Source organism: Anolis sagrei, chromosome 1, assembly GCF_037176765.1.
Source record: "Anolis sagrei isolate rAnoSag1 chromosome 1, rAnoSag1.mat, whole genome shotgun sequence".
In the NCBI taxonomy this organism is placed as follows: domain Eukaryota; kingdom Metazoa; phylum Chordata; class Lepidosauria; order Squamata; family Dactyloidae; genus Anolis; species Anolis sagrei.
The window spans coordinates 175,624,887-175,644,186 of record NC_090021.1 but is presented as its reverse complement, the minus strand read 5'-3'; the positions used below and the strand labels follow the sequence as shown (position 1 = coordinate 175,644,186).

The following is a 19,300-nucleotide window of genomic DNA, read 5'->3' as shown; positions in this document are numbered from 1 at the left end:
TGTTGTGTTTAATCTGTGATTCTCAGGCTTGTCCCCATGTAAGCCGCCCCGAGTCCCTTTGGGGAGAAGATGGTGGGGTATAAAAATAAAGTTGTTATTATTATTATTATTATTATTATTATTATTATTATTATTATTATTGTAACTCACTGAAACTCTGGATTAACACATGGAATGGATTCACTGCTCCACTCTTTTTTCCAATTGTGTTTAAGTTTAGTTTCACAGAAAGAAGGTGGCAATTGAGATTATAACAAATGTTAAATTCAGGTGTTGTCCAGATGTATCCTTCACTTTCCTATCTACCGTATCACACTAGGCATGTTAAAACCCAAGACAGCATGCAGCCTCACCCATGAGAAATATCTGAAAGTCAAAGCCCATTGGATTATTATCCTAGCAGCAACTGACAGATCATTTTCTCTAGACCAGGACAAAAAATAATCTGGAGAGCAGGCCTTCCTTCTTTGAAATGCCCTTGACCCTGCTCAGTCTTTCCCTGCTATAGCCCATTCTGCAGGGACAATCTTAGGGAAAGGAGAGGAAGAGCTTCCAGCCACTTAAGAGAAGGAAGAGAGCTCAGGAGTATAAAACTGCTTCTAACAAAGATCCAGGCCAAAAGAGCAATGATGCTGCAAAGAGACAACATGGAATCACAGAGGATATTTTCTCAGCTCTGAGTATATTCAGAATCAGATTTGACATAGCCAAGCATGGGTGATTTATAGCTAATGAAATTCCTTCTGGCATGAGAATGGACTGTCTGAGCCAATACAAGAACTAGCCCTTTGTCTCAGGTAATGCCTTTTGAATCATAATCAGTAGGCTTGGGTGATCCAAAAAAAAAAAAGGTTCAAAACCCGTTTCCGATGTAGGGGGCACTGGTGATTCGATTTTGAAATTATTTCCGAAATTTTCTTGAAAAAAAAGATCGGAAATATCAGGAAATACGAATCACTTCGTTTGCTTCGTTAATGGGAGGTGCCCCTCCCTCCCTCCAGAACCATTAAAATCTCGCAATTTCTCTTCCTTCCCTTGCGGCGAGCTGTGATGCAGAGGGACGAGGCGGGCGTGGCTAAGCACAGCTCTTCTTGAAGTCCACGCCCCCAGTGGCCTTCAGGAAGAGCTGTGCTTAGCCACGCCTGCCTCGTCCCTCCGCATCGCAGCTCGCCACCAGGGAAGGGAACTGCGAGATTTTAAAACTAACCTCGCAGTTTCCCTTCCTTGGGTGGCGACAAACGGTGATGGATTGCAGAGGGAGGTGGGCGTAGCTAAGCACAGCTCTTCCTGAAGGCCATGCCCCCAGCGACCTCCAAGGAGAGCTGTGCTTAGCCGCGCCCCCCTCGTCCCTCTGCATGACAGCTCGTCAGGGGAGGGAAGCTGCGAGATTTTAAAAGTGTTCGTCTTGAAATCTTGCAGCTTCCCTTCCCTGGAGAGCTGCCATGCAGAGGGACGAGGTGGGCACGGCTAAGCACAGCTCTCCTTGGAGGTTGCTGCGGGCATGGCCTTCAGGAAGAGCTATTCTTAGCCATGTCCACCTCATCCCTCTTTGCATCGCTGAGCGTGCAAAGCCACATCTGAAAATAATTCCGAACAACAGGCAAGTTGTTTCAGTTCGGAATTGCTCCTCCCACTATTCCTGCATGGCTCAAAATTGGATCAAAAGGTAATTTTAATCCAAATTAATTACGATTTTAGAAACTAACGAACAAATTTACCCAAGCCTAATAATCAGCTTTGTTTTTCTTGACATTAATAGGTACTTCCCTTATTCTCCTATCAAACACCATTTAATATTTCAATGTGGTCTGGGGAGAGGGATACTCTTCACCAAGTACCAAACTTTCTACCTTTATCTATGACTTTTGGAAAATCACAAAAGCTGCTCTGCATTTTGCAGATTTTTTTGGTTGCGCATATTCATGTCATGGATTCAGTAACAAAACATGAATTAAATACAACTGAAATTTAAACTGAGCAAGCTGATTACTCAAAATACAAAGCCAGTGTTGGCTCTGGAATTTGGAAAGGCAGAGAAAGAAGGCTGAGTATCCCTTATCCAGAATTTCAAAATGTAAAATACTCCAAAGTATGGCTGGATGGTGGAGAGAACGACCCCTTTGGTGGCTCTATGTACACTGACTTTGCTTCCTGCACAAATTTATTGCAAACATTGTCATAAATGAAACACATTAATTTCATGCCTTGTCTTCAATCCCGTCTTAAAAGTAATTCATTATGTACATATGTGCAAATCCAGGCATTCAAATATCCAGAAAATATATAAAAAAGCCAAAATCCATAACCTTTCTGGTCCCAAGCATTTCAGATAAAAGGTACTCGACCTGTACAACTGAAACGTGGTTGGGCTCCATTATAGCCTTTTACAAGAACTGTAAGCAAAGAGACCAGAAAGGGACACTCCCCCCCCCCCCCCGAGCATCCCTTGTTGGTGGGACAGTCTGAAGAGGAATGGCAACAATATTCAACTGATTGTACGTATTCCATGGAATAAGGAACCCTCTTTATATTTATGTTAGCATGTAAGAAATTTCTACTGTCCTAGTAGACTACCACTGGCAGAAACATCTGTTTGTAGAAGACATGTTGGTGAAGGGAGGGCAAGAAACAAGAATGAGGAATTGTGCCTCCTTTATAATTAATAACAGTGTACCCCAAAACAACTATTATTTATTTATTTATTTATTTATTTATTTAGGACTTTTATATACCAGTCTCAGGCCCGTAGCCAGGATTTCCTTTCAGGGGGGACTGAATTTTTTTCAGGGGGGTTTGGGGGGGGGCTAAGTTTCGGAGGGGGGGGCTGAGTCTGAGTGAAAGAGGGTCTAGCCTAGCAAACCTTTTGTATCATTACCCCAATACCTCCATGCATATGGGATATATTGAGTATGGTGATCAGATCATGATATGAATAAACATAACAGTTTAAATAATGCACCAGTAAAACCATCATGAGAATTTCGGGGGGGGGGGGCTGAAGCCCCCCGAGCCCCCCCCCCCCCCCCGGCTACATGCCTGACCGGTCTTCTCAACCTCCGCAGAGGGACTCAGTCCGATTCACAGCAAAAGATTCATAAACAATGATTTAAAACATTGCATCCCATAATTCACTAAAACATTAAAATACAATCATATAATTACATAATGCCAAAATGTCAAAAAGAAGTCAAAAAGAACTAGTGCATTGTACTTACTGTCGTCAAAGTTTTGGTAATAAACAATAAAGTCTTTTGACATTGGTGTTTTCTGAAAAGGAAAAAAAATGCATGACGTTATTTCTCATGCCGCTAAATAATCCATCTGAATAAATCAATGACCCATACATGTCCTTCCGCTCTTCTGCTTGCCTAGGAAAGAAATCTCATTCTAGGTTTCCCAAAACTGCAATTAAAAACTCAGTCATATTTAGCAAATTTGGATTTTAGGGGAATGTTTCACATGTTCCCCCCTTCTTTTCACTGATCAATTTCATTTTAAGGTCTAAGCCTCCCGGTGTTTCCAAAACGTGTGTTGAATCTAATTTGCAGGCTTCAAATGCAAATCATACCTGTAGCCAATTTTTAAAATGATAATGCTGTAGCGGTTTTTATGTCTACAAGATGACAGGGCGTATGCGCACAACACCCCCCCCCCCCCCCCCAAATCTTTGGGCTTCTTGGTCTCTTCTTCCTCTCCATGTGTCACGAAGGCTCCCTCCCAAATGCCGGATGGTTCTGTCCAGCGCTGGCCCAGCCCCTCCCCCCTCCCCGGTGTGCTCCCTGCCGACCACCGCTGCTGCCTTCCTTCCAGTCCACCCGGGCTGCCCCACTGAACTTCCCCGAGGAGCTGCACAGGCAGAGAGTGAGGCTCCTGGTCCCCACAACCCCAGATTGAGCCGGGGAGGGGGCACCCTCAGTGGGACGGAGACTGCTGGTCGCTTAACATACACCCCCTCCATTTTGTATATGGTTTTGCCCTCCTCAGCCCCCCTCCCTTTGGACATGTTCACCCTTCTTCTCTGTCTCTCTCTCCTGCTTTGCGCATAGGGGTTTGCCAGGATGTTTTACTATCCTGTGGGAGGCCTCCCTTTATATATCGATGGAAGATTCAGGCTGGGAGGAAGGACTCTTTTCTACTAGACCCAAGTGACACCTTGATTAACAATAAAGAGCCTTGCTGCTTCAAAGCCTGGCATCTTCCTGTCTGGGGGAATCCTTCCTTGGAAGATGTTACCTGGCCCTGATTGGTTTATGCTGGAATTCCTCTGTTTTCTGAGTGGTGTGCTGTTATTTACTGTTCTGATTTCAGAGTTTTTCAATGCTGGTAGCCAGAGTTTGAAAAACAGAGAGAAGGAGACACTGGGATCTCTCCCTGGGAGGGCCCTATGGCCTATCTCAGCAGGAAATAACACGGGGACACGGCCAACGAGGAAGCCACACCCCTGCTATTCTCCTGCTATAAAGGGTTAGCGGACAAAGAAAGAGATCCAGTGGAGCCACCACAAATATTACCTACCCACAACCATTACAAAATCACATCCAGTATATCTGAAACCTCCTCTTTCCCTATCCTTTCTCTTCCATTGAACCTGAGTGGCCCACAGGCAGGCCAGGCAAAAAACACCAACAAAGCCCTCCAGGTTGATGGCCAGCCAGCCACATTGACTCACATGCACACCCATGACAGGTATCACACATCTGAAGAGACCCCAAGAGCCATCCAGCCCAACATTCTTCTACCATACAAGAAGACACCATCAGAACCCGCCAGGCAGATGGCCAGCCAGCCACAGAATTGAAAACACACACACATATACATACCCATACATAGACACATGATAGAGAACATACATCTGGAAGAGGCCCCCAAAGACCATCTACTCCAACCCTCTTCTATCATGCAATAATACACCATCAAAGCCCTCCAAACAGATGGCTAGGCAGACATAGATATAATAAACCATATACCTATCTGTCTCTACATCTCCACAGACAATGGAACATCAAAAACATTGTATACCCACAAGCAATATCAAACCACATATATTAGAAACCAGTTATTTCTCTTTTCTTTCTTTCCTATTTCTCCACAAAGTGCCACGACAACACATGGCCAGGAAGGAAAAAGGGAAGAGGTAGAGAAGGAAGGAAGGGGAGACAGAAGGAAATAAGGGAAGGAAGGAAGGAAGGAGGAGTAAAGGAAGGAGAGAAAGGAGGGAGAAAAAGAGGGAGGGAAGGTTGGTCACACCAACGTGTGGCGGGTACAGCTAGTCATGAAATAAAATGTTAAATTAAGGCTGAGATCTTATTGGAAGCTGGCAGAGTGTACACCTTCACTAGCTTATTTATACTGGAAGTCCAGAAAGCTCCTTTTCTCTTAGTTGCCAGGTATGCCCTTGCAGTCAATGGGCATCTGTGTTCTCTCCATTGTAGAGTTGGGAGAAGTACTGCTTAAGGATGTACTGTATACACCTCCTTGTACGTGCCTGAGAAAGTACTAAATTGGCATCAATCGTGGACAGACCATTGTTAACCACCAAGAGGATCCTGTCCTGAGTTTGCCTACAGTTCAGCCTGCAAAACCAGTATTCAAACATAGATTAAAATGTGATCTAAAGCAAAACTTTCCATGAAAACTGGACAGTTTTGATAGCTTCTGGTAGCTCAAGTTCTTGACCATTCTTGATTTCCACACTTCTCATTAGTTCACTGCCTCTTGGCAAATATTCCAATTAGTGGGTTGTTGTAGGTTTTTTCGGGCTATATGGCCATGGTCTAGAGGCATTCTCTCCTGATGTTTCGCCTGCATCTATGGCAAGCATCCTCAGAGGTAGTGAGGTGACCTCACTACCTCTGAGGATGCTTGCCATAGATGCAGGCAAAACGTCAGGAGAGAATGCCTCTAGATCATGACCATATAGCCCGAAAAAACCTACAACAACCCAGTGATTCCGGCCATGAAAGCCTTCGACAATACATTATTCCAATTAGATTTTCTTTCCCAGCATACATTGGTAACTCATCTGCCATATCTAGAATAGTAGTAATTGATCTCAAATGCTTTCAAACACAGACCAACAATTTCCAAGTTTTTCATTTCCACCAATGCCTTACAAGAGAAGAGGAATTTCTTAACTGACCAAGGAGATTAAAAATGGGCAATTCTACTTACCAGCCGCCTCTCAAACCTCCTCCTTCTTGCTGGCAATTCAAGGTTTTCATCGCTACAAAAGAACAAAAGAAGATACTATAACAACACAGAAATCCTCCATCTGCTTCCTGATAAAGCCAGCAATAGCCCTGCGGTTTTAACTGGTTTTAAATGTGGAAAACCCAGAAAACTGGACAAAAAGTTGATTGGATAGTATTATTTATTAGTAACCTGTTGATGTAAACATTCACATGACAAAGCACTGTGATCCAATTTGTGTAGCTTTCTCAAGACTGATAGGGTAGTTATGTCTAGTGGTACTTTTGAGATGACAATTGCTGAAGCTTAATGCAGTACAAACCCTGGGGAAATAACGGTTTGAAAAGTACCTTGTGTTTCTAAGGAATTGTGACCCAATGCACTACAAAGAACTGGACGGTTTCTCGTTTGTTTTGAGACTCCCAAAGATAGAAAGAACACTGTGCCTAGTGCAGTGGTTCTCAACCTTCCTGATGCCGCGACCCCTTAATACATTTCCTCATGTTGTGCTGACCCCAACCACAACAATATTTTCGATGCTACTTCATAGCTGTAATTTTGCTCCTGTTATGAATCGTAATGTAAATATCTGATATACAGGATGTATTTTCATTCACTGGACCAAATTTGGCACAAATATCTAATACACCGACATTTGAATGCTGGTGGGGTTGGGGGAGGGTTGATTTCGTCATTTGGGAGATGTAGTTGCTGGGATTTATAGTTCACCTACAATCAAAGAGCATTCTGAACTCCACTAATGATGGAATTGAACCACACTTGGCACACAGAACTCCCACATCCAACAGAAAATACTGGAAGGGTTTGGTGGGCATTGACCTTGAGTTTGGGAGTTGTAGTTCACCTACATCTAGAGAGCACTGTGGACTCAAAGAATGATGGATCTGGACCAAACTTGGCACGGATACTCAACATGCCCAAATATGAACCCTGGTGGAGTTTGGGGAAAATAGACCTTGACATTTGGAAGTTGTAGTTGCTGGGATTTCCAGTTCACCCACAATCAAAGAGCATTCTGAACCCCACCAAAGATAGAATTGGGCCAAACTTCCCACACAGAACCCCCCATGACCAACAGAAAATACTATGTTTTCTGATGCTCTTCAGTGACCCCTCTGACACCCCCTCAGGGGTCCCTACCCCCAGGTTGAGAAACACTGGCCTAGTGGTATCTTCTGAGTTTAGGATTCTTTTTCACTACGCGATTGTAGTGCTATGATTTAATTTTACCTGGCATGGATCCATCCAATGGAAATCTGAGTATTTTAGTTTGGTGAGATGCTATATCTCTTTGACAGAGAGCACTAAGCATCCTACCCTCAACTGCAGATCCTGGGGTTCCACCAAATATTATCATGGAAGTAAAAGTAGGAATTTAGTGCTATAATTGTTTGGCTTGGTTGAGCCAAAAAAAAATGGCTCAAAACCCGTTTCGGATGTAGGGGGCGCTGGGAAACAGCGCTGGGAAACAAATCCCAGCTTGTTTTCTGCTTCCTTGGAGACTAGGACACGGAACAATGGCTTCAAACTACAAGAGAGGAGATTCCATCTGAACATTAGGAAGAACTTCCTGACTGTGAGAGCCGTTCAGCAGTGGAACTCTCTGCCCCGGAGTGTGGTGGAGGCTCCTTCCTTGGAAGCTTTTAAACAGAGGCTGGATGGCCATCTGTCAGGGGTGATTTGAATGCAATATTCCTGCTTCTTGGCAGGGGGTTGGACTGGATGGCCCATGAGGTCTCTTCCAACTCTTTGATTCTATGATTCTATTCTATGATTCAGAATTGAATTCCGAATTTTTCTTTAAAAAATTTAGAAACTTTCCGAATGTTTTGAAATTTCTGAATTGCTTCGTTAAAGTTGATTTCACACCTTTAGGAGAATATTTTGACTATATGGGATTTGTAGTGTCTTTTCTGGCAATGCAAGGCAAACAAAGGAAACAAACAGCAGAGAGAGGCCTTTGTGGTTTTGGAAGTTGATTTCACACCTTTAGGAAGGATAGTTTGTGTTCAAAGAGTGGCTTGAATTGATGGGAGATCTAGATTATTGAGGCAATGTACAACACAGAGGCCAGGCCAGAGAGACCTGCTACAACGCTGGTGCTTTGTTTCCTCCATGCTGTTCCTTCCTTCCACCCACCCACACCACGCCACGCACCCTCACACCCCAATACGGGTAATATTGGCCAAAACACCTGGGGACCCACAGGTTGAAAACCACTGCACTAGTACCTCCACTGACTAAACTTGGATCTATGCCATCAAATAATGCAGTTTGAACTGCATTATATAGGCACTGCAGTGTAGACCCATATAATGTAATTCAGTGCAGTTCAAACTATAACAGGTTTCCAACCTGTTTTTGACCAGGGACCACTTGACCACCGACCACTCTTCACCATTAGCACCAAAAGGGTTACAAATCAGTTTTTGGTCAACTTTAGATTTAGTTTGCTTATTTGTGATGCTGATTCAGAAAATTATATTGGATAGAGCACATCAGTTCTAGTTTCTGATACAGAACATATGCCATCAAGAAGTGGCCATCTGCTCGCCCACAGAAAACCATATTTAATCATCTAGAGCTAATGTGGTCTATCCAATGCAATTTTCTGAATCAGTAAACCAAATAACCCCAGGAACAGGCCTAAAAATGAAGACACCTATAAATTTTTTTGTGTTATTATCTATGGATTTTGTTAATGCTCATGTAAAAAAGAAAGTGGAGGGAGCCGAGGTTGAAAAAAAAAATACAAAAAGCAGAGAGCAAGACCAAAGAAACTGTCCTTAACAGTCCCTGGGGTTGTAGGGGTCCCCCCACCACCTCTGCTCTTGGGATGCTTCAGAGCCATGGCAAAAGGGAGAGGCACCTGACAAGCAGCCCCTGGACCCAAACATCAAGCCAAGACATCGCCATGCCAACCAATGACAGCCTGCCCTCTTCCCCATGCGCGGACTGACCCACCGGCTCCACGCTCTTTAGTGATGTGTCTCCATGCCAACCATGGGGCAATTCTCTCCCTCTGCTTCTCTCTCGCCCCCTCGTGCGTGTCACCAGGTGAGTCTTATCTGCCATCCGAGAAAGCATGGGCGAGGGCAATGTGCTGGCGTCTCCTTCCTTCCTTCCTTCTGTCCCTCTCACGGACTTTATTTTAGGTCTCACGGCCCACCTATGGGCTGGGGCCCACAGGTTGGGTACCACTGTACTACACTGACCATATAATGCAATTCAAAGGCCATTATTTGGCAGTGTAGATCCAACACAGATGCTAACATGCTGCCACTGGAAGAAAGCATGGTCTCTGCTGGAGAGGAGAACATGTGAGTGTGTATTTTAAGTGCTTCTTATTAAAATAGTCCTGCTGTTAAGAATTGTGGGATCTGAAGTTCAAAACATCTGGAGGAGAACAGTTTGAGAAACTCTGCTCTACTACACTGATGACATTTGATGAATTGTCTTGCTTTTCAGGATATGTGTAACAATATTAAGAAGGCTGCAAACCCTGCTGTGAAATGGAGCAACCACATGTTCAATATGATTTTTTGTGTGTTTTCCTCTTGATGTTACCCTTAAAAAACAGTGAGGTGAGTCAGTCTGAAACACAGTCACTATGCAAGGTTCACCTAGTGTGTTTCATGAGCCATCAGGGATTACAACTCCCAAGTACTCCAACCACTACACCACACTCGGACATATCTCAAGAAATAAAATAAACATAATCAAACTATGGTACTGTTCACGCTATTCTAAAAAATTGGGTGTGCAGAAACCTCCTGTATTGATGAAGGGAATGCAATTCTTGGGTGCAGTTCAAATTATTTATGATTTGCTGCTCATCTAGAAAAGAAGGGGGAAGTCATATAAGGGAATACATCCTCTATAACTACTACAACAACACATACACATACAAGGGTTAAGAAAAGTGTATAAACTTACAGAACCAGCAGATCGATGGCGTTGAAATTTTCTTTAATATTAAATTCCTCTAGGAGGCTTGGTGTTTTGCTGGGCTTGCGAGCCATCTGTAACAAAATATAGGGAAATATGTCAGCCCTGCATCAGCATCCCTTGTTATTTTCACTAATTTGTTTTTTAAAAACCTATAAGCTTATATAGGACCAAGCAGGGCTGCCCAGGGAATGAGAAGATAAGGCTGAGGCAATGGGCTCTCACAAAGCAAGCACCCTTCATGCATCACTTTACACATTGATCACCAGAGATGCTCCCAAAAACTTGTAACAAAATGTAGATAAACAAAATATAAAAATCTAGCCAAATTTAATACATTGGCTAATGAATGCACCACTTTCTTCAGCAGTCAGTGAACTGGCAAAAGCCAGCCTGAATAAAAGAGCCTTTCCCTGCCACTGGAGTGGATTTCCATAGTCTGGGAGAGACCACTCAGAAGGGCCTTCCTCTTGTCCATGTGAAATGTGCCTGTGGAGATGCTGGGCCTGAGCAAACCTGAAAGTCTGCACAGATTCATGTAAAGAAATGAAGCATTCATTATCAGCTGTGAACCTAGAAGATGACTTTAGTTGTGTTGTTACATACTTTAGTTGTGTTGTTACATATTAGCCCAACGCGACCATGCCTGCTGTGATCAACAGGGATCTGTTCCCTTGTGAATCAGGAAGTACCTGATTGACATTTCCATTCCCTTTTGTGAGTGACATCCATTATGACATGCAGAAGCAGGGTCCTTGCCTCAATTCCCCTCTCACAGTAGAAAATACCCTAAATAAGAACTGGATGACTTCCACAGTCCCTGTATAGTATCTAGATTGAGGGAAGACATGGTGTCCCTCTATTTGGCTTTGGTCAGATTTCACCTAGAGTAGTGTGTCCAATTCTGGGTACCACAGTTCAAAAGTGATATTAATAAGCTGGAAGGTGTTCAAAGGAGGGCAACTCAAATGATCAAAGATCTAGAGACCATGCCCTATGAGGAGCGTCTTAAAGAACTGGGCATATTTAGCCTGCAGAAAAGAGGTTGAGAGGCGACACGATAGGCAGGTATAAAGATGTGAAAGGATGTCATAAGGAAGAGGGTGCAGGCTTATTTCCTGCTGCCCTCGAAACTAGGACTCAGAACAATGGGCTGAAATGACAGGGAAGGAGGTTCTACATGCTCACAAGGAAGAACTTCCTGACCATAAGAAGAGCTGTTCAGCAGTGGAACTCTCTGCCTCAGAGTGTAGTGGAAGCTCTTTCCTTGGAAACTTTTAATCAGATGCTGGATATCCATTTTCTTAGGGGAACTTTCATTGTGTTTTGCCTGAATGGCAGGGGTTTGGATTTGATGGCCCATGTAGTCTCTTCCAACTCAATTATTCTACTATTCTTTGACCCAGTTATTGCCTACTCCCCCCTCTCACCAACAACCCTGCAATTTAGCGACCAGTGGAGTGTAAGGAAAGGGAACTATGTCCTGGCAGCTAGATGCAAAACAACACCATCCTCAGGACCTCTAGAGGACCCCAGGGGATGCCTTTATCACTGCATAGCCAGCTATAGAGAAATAGCTGGAGATTTCATCACCACCAAGTTCTCTCCACCAACCACTAAATGGTCATGCCAGTGATGTGTGTACTTCTATAGGTAACAGATGAGTTTCAAATGGTGGTGGTGGTGGTGGTGGTGTGGGGGGAGAGATTACACAAGGTAGGCAGCAAAATCCTCCCTGTTGTGGCTGGCATTGGTCACTCATAGAACGCCAGCCACTCGTCCCTTATATGAGCCTGCCCATATTAAATAATAATAATAATAATAATAATAATAATAATAATAACAACTTTATTTATATAACCACTCTGAATCTTGCCGAGGGGTCTCAGAGCAGTTCCCAGGTAACATCACAAAACATGCAAAGTAAAACAACATAACCATAAGATTAACAAAACAATATAAGCATAAAAATTATCGCCATAACAGACATACATTAAAAATAATCCTGCCTGTTCAAGGCAATTTAAAAATTTAAAAGTCCGGGCCAAGATTTGTGCAAGCAACAATAATATGAGGTACGGGTCTGTGGCTGTTCCTTCCGGGGCCGATTAGAGGAAGTGATCTGGGGAATTGGTAGGAAGAAGAAGGCCGTATTCGACAATGTGTAAGACTAAGTTAGAACTGGTCTTGTTGAAACCACTGTTGCAGCTACGGTGTTGCTGCTTTATAGTTGGGGTTGTTTTTCGAACATTCAAACCCCCTTCTTGGAAGCTGCGCCCCGTTGAGAAAAATAATACAATCCACAGAAGACAAACTTTCTTCCAATAAAGTAAATGTTTATGCAATAGTCACAAATAACAGTTTCAATCCATGGATCCCAATATTCCAGCAAACCTTCCTTGAGCTTTTACAGGAATCTATTCCTCTTCTTCTAGCTCTCATGAGAGTCTCTCATCTCATCATCACCATCAGCATTCTCTACTCCTTCTCTTCTCTACTTTCTACATTCTCAGTCTCTTAATTTGTAGTAGCTAAGCTCTCACAGGTGGCTTGACTGTTGCTGGTCATACAATGACTGGACATGATTCTTACAATCACTTACCCATTTTTCACTTAAGAAATGATCTAAATAATATAAAACTCTGACAACCACCAGGTCTTCAAGCTCTTACGAAAGGAGGGGAGGGATGGGGCCTGTCTTATTTCCTTTGGAAGGGCGTTTCAGAGGAGGGGGGCTACCACCGAGAAGGCCCTCTCTCTTCTCCCCACCAACCATGCTTGTGACGGAGGTGCAGACACAAAATATACATGGGCCATTATTCCTAATTAGAACTATGTATGTAAGACGAAGTCATCTCAGATTAATGCAGTACAGTCTGTCTTGCAATTGTGCAGATGAGCATTAATGTGTGAAACACCTTTCATCATCTCAGCATCAGTAGAAATATGAATGCTTCTACCATAATGTGTTTTGCCAAGCTTCTTATCTTATATACCAGACTGCTGAAGAGCATACGCAGAGAGGTGAAAGGGGAGATAAAGTTTTTATGGCACCAGCTGAGGCAATACGGAGCACTGGGAATGGGGGGGGGGGGCTTAAGGTCTGGTTTGGCTCAGACTGAGAAAGAGTTGGAAGCAATATTCTCCATCTTCAGCTGCACATACATCCCCCCCCCCCCCCATGCCTGCTTCAAACATATATCCACACATACATTCAACAGTGGAACTCTCTGCCCCGGAGTGTGGTGGAGGCTCCTTCTTTGGAAGCTTTTAAACAGAAGCTGGATGGCCATCTGTCAGGGGTGATTTGAATGCAATATTCCTGCTTCTTGGCAGGGGGTTGGACTGGATGGCCCATGAGGTCTCTTCCAACTCTTTGATTCTATGATTCTATGATACGTCCCATTGAATCATGCAGCATTCATTGGTAGTATTTCAGATTTATGGAAAATTTCAAAAAAATATTCCCCTTCCTTTATTTTCCTTTTAACAAAGCAAACCAAAGTTCAGTAGCTCAATGAATTTTGCAAATGCTCTTTGTCTCTCTCACACATACTCTCGGACTCCTATTTCCCACACAAAGAGAGTTGGTGTCTTTGGAGAAGGAGTCATAGGACCTCTTCACACACCATGCCGTTTCACCAGCAGGTGCCCAGCGTGCCCTCTCTCCTTTCCCCATCATATGGTGGGGATGGGACAAGGCACGTTGGCACCCTGTCCTCATCAGAGGACAGCAGCGCACATTGCCCCCTTCCCCATCCCAAAGAGGGGAAAGGGGCCATTAAAACCCGCATGTGAAGAGGTCCATAGAGTCACAGAACTATAGAATCTAAGAGTTAGAAGGAAGTTCTAGGGTCATCTAGTCCAACACTCTGCTCATTGCAGACTCTCCCTAGCAGATGTTGAGAGAAGGAGTTCAATGGTCCTGCTCTTAGGCAGAGGTAGGGATCTCAAGCAGCTGTTTTAGATGTTGTGAAGGACCAACAAATTAGTTTTTATTTAATCTGCCAATGTTGCATTTCCACTTCCAAGGTCTAAGCGGAAAAGTTTGGAGACTTTTTTACCCCACTCTCTGCTCCTCCCCGGTAGCATTTTGGCCATCTTCCGACCTGGGAGCCCCATCTTCCCATGGCATACCGACATATCTCTGGTTGTGCTGGTCCATTTAGTTTTCTTGGCAAGAATACTGGGGCGGTTTGCCATTGCCTTCCCCAGGGATCGCGCTTGGTCTGACCTCTCTGCCATGACCGACCCGTCTTGGGTGGCCCTTCACGGTTTCGCTCGTGGCATCATTGAGGTGCTCAAGCTCCAGCGCCATGACAAGGCAGCGATCCTTTGCCAATTGCATCTTCTGAAATATAGCCTACAGCACATGGGATTGATGATTTAGTGTCTCCCACCCAAGAATGAACCAGAGAGAAAAAGAAGGCCTGAAGGAGAGTAACTATGCTGAATATCCTCCAGCTTGTGCGAGATCACTGGGCCCTGACGTTGGTTCCGATTGGATTTGTGGTGGGATGTTACTTTGACAGGAGAAATGATGAGCTTCTTCAGAAACAAAAGCAAATTATATCACAGGGAATTGAAACCTGGAGAAGTCGTCACATGGAGATAATGTTTCAAATGAGATGATTGTGTCATTGAGTGAAACAAAAATTGTTAGTCCCAGGCCATCTATTCAATTCATGACTTTAGCAGGAGCTTAAGAAGTTACTTTTAAGAAGAAACACATAACATTTTTTTTCCCAATTATGAATGAATGTCATTGCATTTATTTTTCGTTAGAGTAAAATTCTAAAGTTTGCATTTCTGGAATTTCTTCTCTGGGGACATACACATGAGATCTTTTTTCCACCTTTAAATAAAAAGAAAATGACAACCAGCCTTAAAAAAAAGAAAAAAAAGAATGAACCAGAACTAATGTCAGATAGATATATACTAGGGCTGGGTGGTTTCGTTTCGTTAATTCGTAATTCGTTAAAAATTCGTTATTTTTTTTGATAACGAAGCGATAACGAACCATTCTGGAGCAACTTAAAAATGAAACGAATTTTTCAATTCGTTTCGTAAATGCTTCGGATTCATTATGTATTCGTTTCGTTATCGGTTTGAGGTCGTTTCGTTATTATTTCCGCATGTCTGGGGAAAGTTTTATAGTTGTTTTTTGTTTAATTAGTGAAAAAAAATTATAATATCACACCAACAGTCGACAACAGAGGGAGAGGGAAGCTTCAGAAGTTCCCCCTGTCCCATTTGGAGGTTTTTTAGCGTATTGCGCGGTCGCGTCCACCATTAACGAATCGATTCGTAATTGTTTCGTAATTGTTTCGTTAATGTTTCGTAATTTTTTTTAACATTTACGAAATTTTGTAAATATCGAACTTTTTAAAAGAAAAAATTAGGAATACTTTTAAATATCGAAACGCAAAAAACCCCATAAAACGAATCGATTTTAGAAACAAATTTTTCCGTTGTTACCCAGGCCTAATATATACCCAATTTGGGTGTTTGTTTTCCTGTGTCTTTTTCTGACTCTAGAATCATTTCACAAACTAAGACAGGATAGAGCTTACCACTTAAAAGGATGAAACTCTATATCTCCTATCCTCAGAATATTCGCTTTTCCTCAATGGGAAATACACTCCAACACTCGATACACTCGAAGGCAACCAATACACTCGATGGCAACCATCAACTGATATTTTTTTAACTGTCTTTCCGGTGTCATCAGTTTCCATGGCGCTCCAGCTGAGGTCACCATGTGTCATTGTCAAATGCTGTGATTTGCTGTAGTGAAGGGCCAACTGCTTAGGTAGCCCTTCACTCAAGAAGATGAATGAGTGTAAACCAATGTATTTGTTCATTCAGCATATTCAGGAAAACATTGGTACAGCCATGCTTTCAGAACTGACTGGCAGGCAGTGCCCCCACAAACCAGTACAGAAATGAACTATGAATGAATGATCTTGATTTTAACTATGAGACGAGATGAGATGTTATGATGTTTATTGATTGTTATAATGTTATTCTTTTAACTAGATTTTAACTGTTTTTATCATGTTTAAGTATTGGATTTGCTTTATTAACCGCTCTGAGGGCTGAGAAGAGTGGTATGCAAATATAGTAAATAAATAAATAATAAGTAAATGTGACTTTCTTTCTATCCCGCCCTATCTTCCTCAGGGGACTCAGGGCAGATTGCAACATACAGAGAGGTAAACATTCAATGCCATATAAAGATGCAAAACAACATAAACAAAAAGATAAAAACCCAATTTACATTCACACAAGCAATTACAGCTCAGGATGGACCCATTTTTATTTACTGTGTCTAGATCAACAACACATGTGACATTTCTTCACCAGAAAATGGTTTGATCTTATTCTGTGGAAATATTATCATTTGAAGTAATGTTTAAATCCTGGAATCATGATGTCAGGATCCAAATCTCAATGGATTCGGCCCAGAGGTGGATGAACAGAAGTTTCCCCATAGGAAGTAGCTTCTTGGTTATTTCACCCCACAACAGCCCACGGCTCTCACACCCAGATTGGTTCTGGGGTGTAAGGAACATTCTAGATTTGCAAGTCCAGGATACCGAAATCAAAGGAACGTAGTAGGTGGACAAGTGCCTTTCTAGTCAAGTAAGACAGCTCTGGATTCATATCAGTGTATCTTGTCCAAATATTGACATTGGACTTCTTCCTTTTGAAAGTTAGGCATGAATGAAGTGATTTAATTTTGTTTCAGTTGTGTCACTATTGAAACAAAATATTAGACTTTGGTGATCAGATTGCTTCAAATACATTTCACCATCTTTTTACCATAAAGGGGTGACATGCACGTCATCTGACACCCAAGACAGGTAATCTGATTATTAATCCTCAATTCTGCTTGGGGCCAGGGGCACCACGACACCAAACTGACATCAGAAGTGACAACATTTCTATTTTCATGTTTGCCCTTTTCACATTTGTGTTGGTTGTACGTATACTAAGGGAACAAAACTGCTGTATTTTGCAGTTTTGAGAGTCTGGGTCCATCTGGGAATGTCTCTTTTAAAATAACTTGAGCAATTTAAGGGGTGTTTTGAGCTGGATTCAGCAGCTGCCAAATGGGTATAAGGGGACTCATGTAACCCCCATGACACATTTTTCTCACACCATTGTGATCAGCCAGGCATGAAATTTGTTGATAGTTGAATAAACAGATTATTCTTGTGGGCTGTTGTAGGTTATTTCAGGCTATATGGCCATGTTCTAGAGGCATTCTCTCCTGATGTTTCACCTGCATCTTTGGCAAACATCCTCAGAGGTAGTGAGGATGCTTGCCATAGATGCAGGCGAAACGTCAGGAGAGAATGCCTCTAGAACATGGCCATATAGCCCGAAAAAACCTACAACAACCCAGTGATTCCGGCCATGAAAGCCTTCAACCAAACATATTATTCTTGTTATTGCTTTTCCACTGTGATGCATCAGCTCATTATAAAATAAACAAAGTCATACAAATAAAAGTGATTTTTTTCCTGTGTGTTACACATCTAATCAATTCAGCTTTGAAATTTAATTATTAAATGGTGCAAGAAATACAAGGGTTGGTCACGAAGTCTATCCCATGAGGGATAGAAGTTAGAATAGATTAGTATAGCCAAGATATAGAATTATAACACTTTTATAACACTTTAACTACCATGGATAAATGATATAGAATCCTGGGATTTGTAGTTTGCTGTGGTACTAGAGCTCTACATAGCTAACAAAACTACAAATCGCAAGATTCTATAGCATTGAGACATGGCTGTCAGTCATTTCAAGATGCTATAATTCTGCAGCTTGGCTACTAAGTGCCTTCTCTTCAACATAGGCAATCTGAAACACTGGGTTGTTGTAGGTTTTTCGGGCTGTATGGCCGTGTTCCAGAAGCATTCCAGAAGCATTCAGAAGTTGTGAGGTCATAGACAGACCTCACAAAATCCGAGGATGCCTGCCATAGATGCAGCAAAATGTCAGGAGAAAATGCTTCCAGAACATGGCCATACAGCCCGAAAAACCTACAACAACCCAGTGATTCCAGCCATGAAAGCCTTCGACAGTACGTCAAACGAAAACAGTTAACAGCAGTGCACTTTCTGTTTTTGTTATACTTAGAATTGTATTTGATTCAAACATATGTCTTAAAAAACATGATCAGAAATATTTTTTAATTCTCCATTGAGGTAAGAAGCTCTCCGGTTGTTTTCTATCATAATTTTCGGCAACCTAAATTTAGGTATTAGTTCCAACTCGCATAGGCTCATACAATCAAGGGCATTTACATAGGTGTCGACACTGTTGTTTATGTCTTCATATCATTTTCGAGTTTTGTTGACCCTACAGTAAACACATCGGAGGGAACAACCTTGGAAAGAGTCGTCCTGAGGGGGTCTACCATGACCTTCCTTTGAGACAGGCTCTCTATCCCAGGATATGTTCCCAGGTTTTCTGCTTTAAAGTGGATTATGTGAGTCTGCATTGCCAGATAATCTGAGATAAACAGAAAACCCGGGATCAGATCCTGGGATAGAGGACCTGTCTGGAAAGACCCTGAGACAGTATTTATTTATTTATTATTTATTGCGGTTACTTCTACCCCGCCCTTCTCACCCCGGAGGGGACTCAGGGCAGCTTACAAAGGCACAATTCGATGCCGGCATCAGCATAACAATAGAATAAAACAATATAGCAGCAATTCAACAATTAACACTCAGTTTCTGCATTACAACAATAAACCCAATAAACCCAATAAAACCAGTTTCATCTAATTAACGCTCAGCGTTCGCCATCTCATAGTCCAAATTCCAATTCCACTTTGTCAGTCCTGTCAGTCCAGTCGTCTGATTGTCCTTATCTAGTTGTCAGATTGCCCGAAGGCCTGGTCCCACAACCATGTTTCAATTTCCTCCTGAAGGAGAGGAGGGATGTTGATGCCCTGATTTCCCCCGGGAGTGAGTTCCACAGGTGAGGGGCCACCACTGAGAAGGCCCTGCTCCTCGTCCCCACCAACCCCACTTGTGATAGTGGTGGGGTCGAGAGCAGGGCCTCCCCAGATGATCTCAAACTCCGGGGTGGGACGTAGAGGGAGATGCGTTCAGACTTCTTT

General features: G+C 42.7%; 1 pseudogene; it reads left to right on the top strand.

Moving 5' to 3' along the window:
• The first annotated feature begins 14,553 nt into the window (after window positions 1–14,553).
• Window positions 14,554–14,894, top strand: LOC132761953 (NADH dehydrogenase [ubiquinone] 1 beta subcomplex subunit 1 pseudogene; annotated as a pseudogene).
• The last annotated feature ends 4,406 nt before the right edge of the window (window positions 14,895–19,300 follow it).